This window comes from Carettochelys insculpta, chromosome 16 (genome assembly GCF_033958435.1).
Source record: "Carettochelys insculpta isolate YL-2023 chromosome 16, ASM3395843v1, whole genome shotgun sequence".
Lineage (NCBI taxonomy): Eukaryota > Metazoa > Chordata > Testudines > Carettochelyidae > Carettochelys > Carettochelys insculpta.
In genome coordinates this window covers 34,568,295-34,582,574 of record NC_134152.1, presented here as the reverse complement: position 1 = coordinate 34,582,574, position 14,280 = coordinate 34,568,295, and positions in this window count along the sequence as shown.

Genomic DNA, 14,280 nt, shown 5'->3' with positions numbered 1-14,280 from the left:
CTTCATTAATAAATAGAGATGCAGAGCTTTACCGGTTTGGTGGTGGTGGGTAGCATTAGCTGGTCTTTTGTTAATCTGCAGGCAGCATGCTCCCAGCTGCATGGGGGGGAGGGGTTGGACTGAACTCCCGCCTTGCATGCCAATGAAAATTGGTTCACGTGCCACGCTTGGAACTCATGCTGGGGATTGCTGACCCTTAGGTTAACCCAACCAAGAACAATGGAAGGGGTATGAATTTTCATGCTTCAGGGTACAAGTCAATCTCTAACTGACGGGGTCAGGAAGAAACTTCCTAGAAGGCAGGCTATTCTATAACTGCCTACTGCATCACCCTCTAAAGCATCAGGTACTGGCCACTGTCAGGCCATTGAGACAGGACACTAGACTGGACTAACCCTGGTCTGATCCCACCTGGCTATTCCTGCATTCTTTTGGCTTTAATTCCCCACTCCCAACTCAGCCCAGGGGGAGCTGAAAAGTTTGCAAATGTTTTCAGCAGATTTAGACCCACTTCTAAGTTAACCTGGTCCAACCATGATTTTATGTTAAAACACCAAGCCAAGATGTGTCCAGAGAGTTGAGATTTGGAACAATAGCCAAAAGCTTTATTGAAATTCTGATATCTTGGTGCATAGAAGTGTGGCACTGAGACACCACAGTGCTGGCTCACCTAAAGACCTTTTAGAGTGGCAGGTAGCTCTGAAATTTGGATCAGAGCCTAAGGTTCAAGAGCACTTCAGTAAATGCAAGTGTGGAACCTTTTCGTTTCCACCTGCAGTATAAATGGGGCGGGGGAGGGGAAACTACAGCACAGCACTTTGGTCCATGGTGCTATTCACACTCCAGTACTCTGAACTGTAGGCTGTTACTCAGTGGCAAGCAGGGATATAGGGAGACACCTTTGTATTCTTCTTATTTCCTATTGTTCAGTTTGCGGTAGCACATGGCAGCCTCGTTGTGCAAGGAGCTATACAAACTGAAATACGTGCCCCAGAAAGCAGATGACTGAGATGTATGGCAAGATGCAGAAAGGGGTTTTATTTTAAATGGGAGGTTATGATGTTTATAAACATGTTAATCAGATGCAATATGCACTGACAGAGCCATGCATGTAATTAGGCACCAGTGAAGCGCATTTGCAAATAGATATTGCCAAAAAACAGATCATGATTTAGGGGACTTTGGCCATGCTTGCTTTATAAACACAAAGACCCAACATCAAAAGTAACTGGCTGAGATGGAGGAGAAGCAGTCAGAGGATGAAAGGATATAAGAGAGGATAAATCATTAACAGCAGACTAGCCCTCAAAGTGATAAACCCAATAGCCTTTAACCGAAAGCTGGCGATGTAGCGGTCCCATTGTCACTCAGCTGCAGAAACCTCCCCCCACCCTTGCGCTCCATCAATATCACCATCTTCTCCTCCCCACTTTTCCAGCTTCTCAAATTATTTCTTCCCATGGCATGCTGGCTCCTTCTCCCAACCAATCTCCTTTCTTCTCTCAAAACCCACATCTACCACCTCCCATTCTTGCTGTTCAGAAAGCTTCCTCAGCCCACTTCCTGTTTCCTACTAACCATTTAATCCTCCTAAAATGGCTCCCAGCTATCACTCCCCAGCTGATTTCTCCTCCTGAGCCTCAGGTGATTCAAACTCATTCAGTGGGGAAATGGGGGCTACAGCTTGTGTTCATGGAAACCGCCCCTCTAAGTGTTACTCAGTGTACAATGGAGATCTGCAGACCTGCTTATGCAATAGCAGACAGGTGATCACACTTGTGATAGCCAGTTGTGACTAGTGCTGGGTCCAGATGCAACCAGCCCCCAAACTTGAGTGAAGCCTGGATTAAACTTTGCAACTTGTACCCATTCCTGCTTTTCGATCTTGATGCATAGCCCTGTGATGGTTTTTCCATTGACTTCAGTTAGCTTGGATAGGATTTTTAATTCCACTAGGCTCAGAGGAGAGCTTTCTGGAGAGATGGTGGGAAATTAGTACAAATGTTGGTAACAAAATTAGATGTGTACTTACCAGCAATCTCTAAAGCCACCTGTCTCAGACTGTTTTAGGTAGAACAAATCCTTCATCTTGGCAGAAGGTTAGATGACCCTTGCAGCCCCTTTTAATCATATGGTCTACGATTCTATCATGCCTTTCCTGTACTTCAAAATAGCTTATATACAACTCTGCACAAAACCTGATAAAAACAGACATTTAACTACTGACACTGGAATTGTGATGATTTTCAATTAAAATGTATTTAAAATAGGATCAAATAATACATGGTTTAGGGCTGGTGCTCTAGGTCAACAAGAAGAGATTTTATACACATGGCTGTCACTTTAGCTCCTGTTTTGCAGGCTGAAATAGTCAAGGCTTCTCTTTCCAACTCACTGGTAGTGGCTAGACTCAATTTTAGGAAAGTATCTGGAGAAAGGTTATCTGCCCACTTGTGCTGCCAGGATAGTGTGCAAATACTTTTTGCTACACTTCATCTACCCACAAACAAAGGTCAGAGAAAGCTACAATTGCCTTTCAGAAATAGCTGAATTGGTTTGGTTGAAATGAGAAGTTCCCCTGCCCACACCCTCAAAGTTTAAACCAACCCTGAGTTGACCTTCTGACAAACTGAATTGTCAGCAATTGCCCTCTAAAATATCGAGGAGTTTTTACATCAAGTTCTCAATTAATCACTTGCCATATAGGGGTTTTATGTTGGTTTTATGCTTAAACAGTCTCCCTCCAGGCACCAAAAATGTTTGTATTTGAGTATCTCGGGTAACTTACAATCGTTAGCCTAGGTTTATTCTAGAACAATTTTGGGATGGGCGTGCCACTGTAACCCCCGGTGTAGCTGTAGCGTGAGGGTTTGAGCATTGACTTTGTAAACCCAGGGTTGTTAGTATACTCCTTGAAGAGGCCATTTAGGCATCTGGGGCAAATAGATACAAAATAAGCTGTCAGAGATGGTACCTGGACCTGCCATGAGGGCAGGGGACTGGATTCAGTGACTTCTCCAGGTCCCTTCCAGCTCTATGAGGCATGTATATATCTCTATACTCCAACAGAAGGGCTTTCTATGTCTAGGTAGGATCACCTACCCATGTCAGGACCGTCCAGCAGGTGGGAGTGGCTCCTATCCTTAGCAGCCTATAAGTCTCTCTTGGGGTCGCCAGGCTACACCTTTTCTTGTGGATTGAAAAGATCCTTAGGGGTCAGATGAGTTGCCACTGCTCTGGGGATGATTCATCAGGCTAAGAACACTCAACACCACCTGGAAAAGTCTCACCTATGTTGATGGAAACCTTTTCAGTTAGCATGGCTGCATCTTTTGTTGGACTAGCTATGTTGTGAGGGCACCTGATGGTTTTCCACACCACTGACAGACATAGCTATACTAATAAATAGACACTGAGAGGTAACTATGTTAGTCTGTAGCTGCACAAATAATAAGCCAGTCCTGTAGCACGTTAAAGACAAACAAATTTACTTATTAGGTAATGAGCTTCCGTGGGTAAGACCCACATCCAGAAGTGGGTCTTACCCACAAAAGCTCATTACCTAACTTTGTTCTTCTTTAAAACACTACAGGATTAGGTAGGTATTCTGATAGACATTTTAAGCATAAAACCAGCCTTACATATACAAATTTAGCTAATAACTAATTTGCTGAGGCCATTTTCGTCAGGGACCTAATTTTACTGCGTGAGCTAGGAACTATCCCTGTTAACATATTTTGCAAATGTGTTTCTTTTAGAACCATAATAGTCAGAGCTGGAGAGAGATTTGTTTAAGCCCGAGACCCCCAAAACCGTGCAAAAGAATATCTCTGTAACTGAGAACAGAATTATCTGATTATAAAAAATAGCAATTTTACGATGACTATGGAGGATTTAGCGCATTTTTTTCTGAATATTCATTCCAGAACCACTGCAGTTTAGATTGATTGCTTTATTAATATTGAGTATCCAAATCAGAAACTGTTTCATTAGGAAAGATACTTTTATTAGTGGCTGGATTGCCCCTTCAATTCTCACCCAGGTTCAGGGCACTGTATTTAATAGAAACAATCCAGGGAAGGAACAATATTTGCTTTCTTTCCTCTTGTTAGCAAATACATAACTAATAAATTATATTAAGTGTATCCTTGTCAACAATTCAATCCAGCAACAACAAAAAAATCATACATGTGTTGCCAGTATAATACCATTAGGGTGATAATCAATATCTTGTGACCCACAGATTATAGGTCAAATTTCAGGTTTCATTACAAGTTTGAGAAATTTTGTGGGTTTTTGGTCCCCTCTAGTGGCTGATCTACACATGACATTTAAGATTCTGCCACATTTCTAACTAAAGGCTTTAAATCTTCTGCTCAAGGAATAAAAGGTTCATGGTTTTAGTTTTGTTGGCTCCAGATTCAAATGCTGTTGTAATTTGAAGCTGGATTCCTAGAATATGGTTTGTCTTCCAGTCCCTTTATAGCAGAGTAGGCATTTGCATCTGACTGTTCACTCAAAATTAGCCAGATACAATTGCTCAGAAAGCTGTTATACTATTGGTCACGGAACTGAGGATATGTCTTTGTTGCCCCAAAGATCGACCTGGTCAAGATTGATCTTCTGGGGTTTGATTTTGCACGCCTGGAAGGGACATGCAAAATCAAACTATCAGGGTTGACAGTCAACCCCTGTGCTCCTCAATCTCACAAGGAGTAAGGGAGGTCAAAGGGAGAGTTTTTCGCCATCGATCTCCCTCTGCGAGGGCAGCCAGATAAGTCGATTCTAGATAAGTCGCTTCCAGCTACACAACTGTCATAGCTGGAATTTTGTATCTACAATCCTCACTCTCCTGTCTCTTGATCTGGTTTAAATCAGGAATCAAAGGAGTAAAGTCACTTCGGAGAATGATCTAAAATCAAGGGTGAGAAAATAGTGTAAATGAGAGCAGGTCCTAGAGGTTAGGTACGGTATCAGAGCAATGCGCTTGGGAGAATGCTGGCCTCACTGAATATAGCTCGATGAGGGAAGTTGACCAGAATAGCTGTTGTGCATGAACTACTGCACAGTGGCTAGTCCAGAACAGCGCGTTTTATGTCTCCATGTGGACATTATTCTGGGATAAAGTGATGTTGATTCCAGAATAGCAGATGTCTTCCTGGCACACTTTCTAGAGAAGAAACAAAAAGAGACATGTTATAAAAATCTTAAAGGGGTGAGGGAAAAAGAACACAAAATATTCCTTGTGAGCAGGGTTCGCTCTACATTTTTTTCCATCCTTCGGCAGAATAAATTTTGTTATGTGCACTGAGGCCTGTGCAGATGTGCACCATCCATAAAAACACATGCTGCTGGCTGGGGGCACTGTGGGAGCTTGGCAAATCAGTGGGGTGAATCTCTCTGGGGGCCACGTGCTCAGTTTACAGGGAACACTGCATGTGAGCTTTGCTGTTCTGGTGGCATCTCTGGATGACTGCTGGGAGCCTGATTAAAATATGTAACAAACACCACAGTTATGTCTGTCTCAACCAGCAAACTCATAATAGAGGATGGTCCAGAGCATGGGTGGATCACTCACTTTGTCACCCTGGAACAAATGTGAGTTATCCTTCAATACTGGAATATCCTTGGAATATTGGTCTAGAAGGGTGCAGGTCACTCAGGAAGGATAGGTGGGGTAAAGAGGGAGGAGTTGTTGCCTTATATATTAAAAATGTGCACACCTGAACTGAGGTGGAGATGGATGCAGGAGATAGACACGTTGAGGCTCTCTGGGTTAGATTAAAGGGTGTGGGAAAAGGACGACATCATGCTAGGGGTCTACTACAGACCACCTACCCAGGTAGAAGAGCCGGATGAGGCTTTTTCTAAACAACTATCAAAATCATCCAAAGTGCAGGATATGGTGTAGATAAGGGATTTCAGCTATCCAGACGTATGTTGGGGAAACTAACACAGTGAGGCACAGACTATCCTGAAAGTTCTTGGACTGCATTGACAACAATTTTTTTTTTATTTCAGAAGGTGGAAAAAGCTACTGGGGAGAAGCAGTTCTGGGTTTGATTTTAACAAATAGGGAGGAATTGGCTGAAAATTTGAAAGTGGAAGGCAGCCTGGAAGAAAGTGACCATGAAATCACAGAGATCATGATTCTAAGGAATGGTAGAAGGGAGAACAGCAAATTCAGAGACAATGGATTTCAGGAAGGTAGACTTTGGTAAACTCAGAGAGCTGGTAGGTAAGGTCACATGAGAAGCAAGACTAAGAGGAAAAACAACTGAAGAAAGTTGGCAGTTTTTCAAAGAGACAATATTAAGGGCTCTAAAGCAAGCTATACTGCTGCATAGGAAAGACAGAAAGTATAGTAAAAGCATGTTTTGGTCTTCACAAAAAGTTTGATGAAGAATGCCTAATGTACTGAATGCTACTGGGAAGAGAGTAGGTTCATAAGATAAAATGAAAAAAAAGAGCAAGTTAAAAATTACTTAGAAAAGTTAGATGTCTGCAAGTCACTAGGGCCTGATGAAATGCATCTTAGAATACTCAAGGAGCTGAAAGTGGAGGTATCTGAGGTGTTAGCTGTCATCTCTGAAAAGTCATGGAAGTCAGGAGAGATTTCAGAAGACTAGAAAAGAGCAAATATAGTGCCCATATATTAAAAGAAAAGAACAACCACCCAGGAAACTACAGACCAGTTAGTTCAACTTCTGTGCTGCAAAAGATAATGGAGCAAGTAGTTAAGGAATTCATCTGCAAACTTCTGGAAGAAAATGAGGAGATAGATAACAGCTAGCATGGATTTGTCAAGAAGAAATCATGTCAAACCAGTCTGGTAACTTTCTTGACCTGATAACAAGTCTTCTGGATAAGGGACAAGCAGTAGATGTAGTATACGTGGACTTTTGTAAGGCATTTGATATGGTCTCACTTCATCTTCTTATCAATAAACTAGGCAAATACATCATAGGTGAAGCTACTATAAGGTGGGTGTTTAACTGGCTGGATAACCATTCTCAAAGAGTAATTATTAATGGTTTGCAGTCATGCTGGAAGGGCATAACAAGTGGGGTTCCTTAGGGGTCTGTTTTGGGACCAGCTCTATTCAATATCTTCACCAACAATTTAGCTATTGGCATAGAGAGTACGCTTATTCAGTCTGCAGATGATAGCAGTCTGGGAAGGGATGCAGCTGCTTTGGAGAGTCATAATTCAAAATGATCTGGACAAACAGGTAAATTAGATGAAGTTTAATGAGGATAAATGCAAAGTACTCCACTTAGAAGGAACAATCAGCTTCATACATACAGAATGGAAGCAATTGTCTAGGAAGAAGTACTGCAGAAAAGGATCTACGGGTCATAGTGGACCACAAATTAAGTATGAGTTGACAGTGCAATACTGTTGCAAAAAAGCAAAATGGTTCTGGGATGCATGAACAGGAGTGTTGTGAGCAAGATATGAGAAGTCATTCTTCTGCTCTACACAGCACTGATTAGACCTCAGTTGGAGTACTGTGCCCAGTTCTGGGCACAACATTTCACGAAAGATGTGGAGAAATCGGAAAAGGTCAAGAGAGGAACAACAAGAATGATTAGAAATCTATAGAACATGAGTTATGAGGGAAGACTGAAAGAACCGGGCTTGTTCAGTTTAGAAAAGAGAAGACTTAGAGGGGACATGATATCCCTAGTTTTCAAGTACCTCAAAAAGGGTTACCATGGGGAGGGAGAAAAGTTGTTCTCCTTGGCCTCTGAGCACAAGACAAGGAGAAACGGGCTTAAATTGGAGCAGGGGAGGGTTAGGTTGGACAGTAGGAAAAACTTCCTGTCAGGGTGGTAAAATACTGGAATAAGTTGCATAGGGAGGTTGTGGAATCTCTGTCACTGATATTTAAGACTGAGAGATATTGAAGTGCAGGTTAGATAGAGATCTAGCAGGGATGGTCTAGTCCTGCCGTGAGAGCAGGCAATTTAATTCAATGACTTCTCAAGGGTCCCTTCCAGTTCTAGTATTCTATGATTCTATGATCTTCTTCTACACTTACCCCGGACTCTTGAACATAATTGAACCACTGCATATATATGCATATATGATAACTGCTGGCCTATTTGCAGCAAGAATGCCATGGACAAGTTACATTAACCTCTCTGAGGCAGGAATGAGAACCATCCAGATCTCAAAGGCAGATAAAATTCCAGAGTTTGGGGATGGAATCATCTAGCCAGCAATGGTGATGGCAACATAAGTACTCAGTTGGCAGCACTGGTTAGACACATGATCTCTTTGCTGGCACAATACTCAGCATGGCTCATTAGAGACTATGTGCAGGATGATACTCAAAATCTATAGGGCTGGGTTAGCCAGACTACCCAGGTGAGTACAATTGCTACCTTGGGTTCTTATCTAAATTGGGTAAGGAAGATTGGGTGGCACAGGAAGATTGGTTTTCTTCCTCTGCTTTGTTCGTTATGCAGGGAAGTGCCACTTCTTCCAGAGGGAACGCCAGAGGCATGTATTATACCGGCGTGCTGACAAGGGTGGAGGGGGCAAAGGGGCAATTGCAAAGGATCCAGTGAAGTTAAGGGGGCCCAGGGCTTCTGTAGGACTGAGGGTAGCCCCAGAGCTGGAATTCGCAGAGCTGCAGGGTGGGAGGGAGTTCGCAGAGGTTGTAAGCATGTGAGTGAGTGGGGAGGGGAGGGCCAGGCTGGGAATGGAGCAGGGGGGAAGGCTGGGAAGAGAAGGAGGGATGGAGCTCTGGAGTAGAGCTGGTCACAGGACTGGGGGGAATGTGCACCCACGTGGGGGACAGAGGAACTGGACTGGGAAAGGCAAAGTGCAGAGAGGGCAGGGACGGCTGGGAGAAAGGAGCCAAGCATGGGAGGGGTGCAAAAGCAGACTGGGAGCAGAGAGAGGAAGCGGATCAGCTGGGCACAGGAATACTAAGGGGCAGACCTGGATGGGGGCTTACTTGAGGGGCAGAGGAGGAGGAAGCCATGCTTGACACACAAGACCACTGGGGAGGGGGGCTGTGATGGGCGTGGCAGACACTGGAAGGAGGGTGGGAGGGGCACCTCCAGGCAGGTGGGCAATGGGGTTGTAACCAACCAGGGGGCATTCTGATCCAGGGGTGCTTGGGCTCTCTCAGAGAGAGGGGGCTTGTGGCTCCGTCACAGGGAGGACGGGGGCCAGAATTCCTGTCAGCGGCCCTGGTATTGCATCCCATTGTCCCAGCTGATTCAGTAAGTTGGATGGGCCTAAAAACACCTGACTTTGAGTGTTGTGTATGATTCAGTGTCAAGCTCAGCTCCCCTGGAAAACTATGCTCAGCAAACGGTCATGGCAGCCTTTGCTCATCGAGAGTTGATTAAAGCAACCTGATACCAGATCCGTAACACAAATTAATACAAGATCAGTTTGTTTGGATGCTGTGCAAAAGCCCCCCAAAAATTACACGCACTCAGTCTCTAGAGTCAGAGGAAATACAACTGAAATCCACTATAATGGTCCTATATTCTGTTTGAAAAAAATCATACCTGATAAAGTTAACATTAATACTTTCTTTTGCAATTTCCCTTTTTTTTGCTGATCTAAGTTACAACTCTGACCTCTAGTGGTATAGCCTGTTAAGTTAACTTTTCCTAGATGTATGGTCTGAGTTGATAGAAAATAATACACACAGGAAATATCGAGACTGTTAGGGCACTGAATGCAAATTAATAGCTTCAAGATGCTATTAGAAGTAGATCAGTTTTCCATTTAATACATTACAGTCCCTATTTTCCTAATATCCTTTGGATATGGGGACTCAAGGCCAACCTTACCTTACAAAAGAGATAACTGTTCATGAATGTTTAGTCAGCATCTCACTAATAGGGATCTTTGGTTGCGAACAGTGAGTGTACCCAAATCTGCTTCCATTACTAATGAAGCTGGTAATTTTTTTTCCTAAATGTTAGCTTTCCACTAGAAAATGGAATGAAACTTTCATGAAAATGTCCCAATTAACATGCACCCAGTTTTTCAGCTACTAACCCAACTGGTTACAACCATTTTAAATTGTACTTTAAAGATATGGGACCATTTTTCATATATTTATTTTTGGTTTTTGACCAGCTTTAATTATTACAGTTAGAATCTCGGGTGGGAAAAACTATTTTGCGTAAACCAGCAACTGAGCTGCATCATTAAGCAAGACTCAGGGTAAATGGTGTTTTGGAAAAATTTGATAAACTATATGTCCCCACCACACCATTTTCACTTGATTCTGTATTTCCACGGTTTGGCTCTGTCGTATCTTCATAGAAACATGTCCAGATTTTTACTGCTACCTCTTTTCTCTCTGGAGCATGGTAGTTCACCCCTGGAGAGCTGGGGCTAGCCAACTTTGATTACAGAGTGAGCTACACCTGGAAGAGATGGGGAACGGGGAGGCACTGGGGGCAAGGGTACTGCTAGCCTTTGAAGAACAGCAGGAGGCTGTAATGAACTTGGGCAGGGGGTCCTCCAACAGCAATTTATATTTCCTAAGGCCTGGTCTAAACTAGACAGATAAGTCGATTGTAGATAAACAATTCTAGCTCCAGCAACTGCATAGCTAGACTTGACTTAACCAGCAATCGACTTACCTGGCTGTCTTCACAGAGGAAGGTCAATGGGAGAAAATATCCCGTCCACCTTCCTTACTCCTCATGAGACTGAGGAGTAAAGGGGTCAATTGCTGACCCCAGATAGTTCGATTTTGCACACGCAAACTCTGCACAATCAAACTCCGGAAGATCGACCCTGACTGGGTCCATCTTCTGCATAGTTTAGACGTACCCTGTATATGCACAAAGATGAGTGGTGCAAAACATGCAAAGTTGAAGAAACAACTGAGCCTCTGCTATGACAACACAAGAAGAATAAGGTGGAAATAAAGCTTCTTTATGCAGAACTGAGGTGCCACAAGGTGAAAGAATTTCGTTTGAGAGGACTGGCATGAAGAATGGGAAAGAGGTGTAGTACAAGTTGAACCTCTTTGGTCCTTCAACATCGCTGGTCCAGCATGATTTTAGTTAGCTGGCCGATCACTTATCATGGGTGTGACCAAGCTTCCCATAGTCCCATAAAGTCCTGGCTCTCAGTGTTCTGTGCTGTTATTTAGCTGTAATTCACACCTAATTTACCTTCTAAAACCTCAGTGAGCAGAGGAAGTGTTGGTAATGCTGCTAGAGAATATTGACCTCCTGTGGGTCAGCAAATTCTCTGGTTTGGCACGGTCAGGTCTTAAGGATGCTACACTAGAGAGGTTCAACCTGTAGGAAAAGAGCATTATTGTTAAGGATACAGGACAGGGTGAGAGGACTCATATTCAGAGTCTACGAAAACTGCAAAAGCTGGCTGTGCCACAAAACATCAGGAAAAGGAATCATTAGAGGAAATGCTCAGGGGTCAGAGGCTGCTAGGGAGAGTGTCCTCCAGCAGAGACTCCTGGGTAGCGGCACCATGGGAGGGGGGCCAGGCGGGGCCAACAGTGGAAGGGGCAGGGCTTAGGGCATTTGGCCTTCCACTCTGCCTGGACCATGGTGCTGTCCCCTGCCGCAGCCATGCTTCAAAGGGGTCTGGAGCTTTGGTCACTACCACAGTAGCAGAGGTATTGGCCAGAGTGCTTGGTCCATTTGAAAAGCCAGGCCTGGGACAATTGCTCCTTTGCCTTCCCACCCCCCCGGCAGCAGAGCTGGTCGTGGGAGTTAAGACTGAGACTCCAGCCAGGCAGAGTTTGGGAGTGACCTACCAAGAGGAAGACTCCTGGCAGGGTGTCTTGGACAGTGGGAAAAGAAGCCTTTGTTCTGTGTGGACCAGAAGGCCTCAAAAATGTTGTCTGGAATGTTCGTTAAATTAATAAAGCACAACCCGTGAAAGAAGGAAAGCGGGCAGCAGTGGGCTTTTTAGAACAGTCCAAAGGGGGAAACTGAGGCAGGCTGCCTGTCTTACCCCAGGCTATGAGGGGGCACATGGGAAATGGCTAGTCCTGATACACTTTCATTTACATTATTTCTACTCAATCTCTTGTTTTTCTGAATCCAGTTTATTATTGGCATAATTTGGAGAGTAAGACTTAGTGTTAGGGCTTGTTTCTAAAACCTTTCAAAGGCGCTTTTATGGCCCCCTTTACTACAGTACCTGAGCACCTCAAAACCAATGGTCCCTGTAAGCTGAGATTCTGGTGCTACCCAGCTGAGTAGCAGAACCCTCACAGCTACCAGCATGGGTTTCTATTCATGATGCACATAACCAAATTTATTCGCCAGTGGATGGAAAAAATTACAGGGAATCCTGCTCACAACTGTTATGTGTTTCTCCTAACTGCATTCTTGTGAGGCAGGGCAGGGCTATTCTCCCCATTGTACAGATGGGAAACTGCCACTGACTCATTGTGAGGCCTTGGAAAAGTCTCTATCTCAAAGCAGGGATCTGACCCCAGGTCTCCCAGTTCCCGAACTAGAGCGCTCACTACACGATAATTATTGCTCTGGTAGGAGCAATGTGCAGTGAAGGTGCCAACAGATACAAGTCCTAGAAATAAGAATTGAGGGTTGCTAGGGACTGTCTAGTTGGAAGGGGAATATTTACCCTCAAAGCTCAGTGTTTCAAATAAAAAGGACACAGACAAACAAAGAAACCCAGCTCTCCTTCTGTCAGAAACCAGGAAAGCTAACCAGAAAGCTTCTTTGCACGCTGCTTCCAAAGCACACCAGATCAGATAAGTTAAGGAGGTCTACTGGAATCAAACCTCAAAACCTTGTGTAAGGCTGCTGGAGCCTGTTTGTCAGTGGTGGGGAATGAAGCCATGATCTCAGAGGCTAAACACAGGTGCCTCCACTGCATGACCAGAAAGCTAGCTGATGCTCAGCGAAAGCTGTAGAGCAGAGAATACATCTGCATTTGTCTGGAGGGCCAATCTTCCGGAGTTCAACTTCACGCACCTAGTGGGGAATGCACAAAACTGAACTATCCAGGCTTGACAGTCGACCCCTGCACTTCTCATTATCAGTGAGAACTAATGGAGGCCAATGGGAGTGTTTCTCTTGTGAACCTCTCTCTGTGAGGCTGGCCAGATAAGTCAATCCTAGATATGTTGATTGCAGCTACCCAACTACATTGCTTATCTAGGATAGACTTTTAGGTATAGGGTAGACCTGTCTAGAGACTTCACTATCCCTTGTCAGTGGTCTCAGTGCCTGGGGTTACACTTGTAAGCCTGCATTAGGAAGAAAAACGTTCCTTATAGGCTGGTGATCCCCCTATGACTGCCTACCGGAGTGTGTCATGTACCTGCCTCTGAACCATGTGGAACTGGGCTGCTGACACTCCACTACAAGGACCCTTGCTCTGATAAGCTCTTGAACTCCCTATATTCTCCTGTAAAATCTGGGTAGCACTGAATAAAATGTCACCCAGTTTGGTGATGGAAAGTGACACTCCATGACATCCCTATATCCTCAGTTCTCAAGTCTTATCCAACCAGACATTCCCCTCTTTCAGTAGCTCTGCTCTGTTTAATGCCTACTTGTAAAAAGAGCTCTGTGCTAAGGCATCTGATGGAGTCATAAAAGTAGAGCCGGGCTGGCAGCATTAATATGCTCTTGACCTAGGACAGTGAAATTTGTTATGATTGCTCTTGCAGGTGCTGATTTCATTATTCTCAGGGGATCTAATGGCAGGTTTCACAGTCAGGGTTAGATACAAACCATATGGGCTGCTCCCTGCCGGATTTAAGATAGTCTGCGTGAAAAAGAGTAGGTTGACACATGCAAAGCTGTTACCATCCCACTGCGGTTTGGAAGGAGGCATAAAGTTACAGAAATATGAAAGGTATAAAGGATAAAATACAATTATATGGATCCTGCGGATGGTATAACTCCTTGGCGTAGAGATCTGTGGTTACAGACTATAAATACGTGAGTTTATTGCATTAACATGATACAATGCCATTCTTCAAGTGAGATCATATATATTATGCATGGACTAGAATCGCACAATACTTATTCATGCTAGGCACCGTTTAGTCCTTGTGCAAAGGCCTATTGAAATCATTATCACTTCTTATGTGAGTAAATGCTCACTAATGCGAGTCAGGGTTTCACATACAGAGTCAGATCCTTAGCTGCTATAAATGAGCACAGTGGATTGCTCTAGAGTCCCTAAGGCTCTGGTTGCTAGCTTCTGGGACAGGAGCAATCAATGGTTGCCTGGCTTTGGTCATTCCTTTGGAAGCACCTGGCAGTGCTACTGAGAACC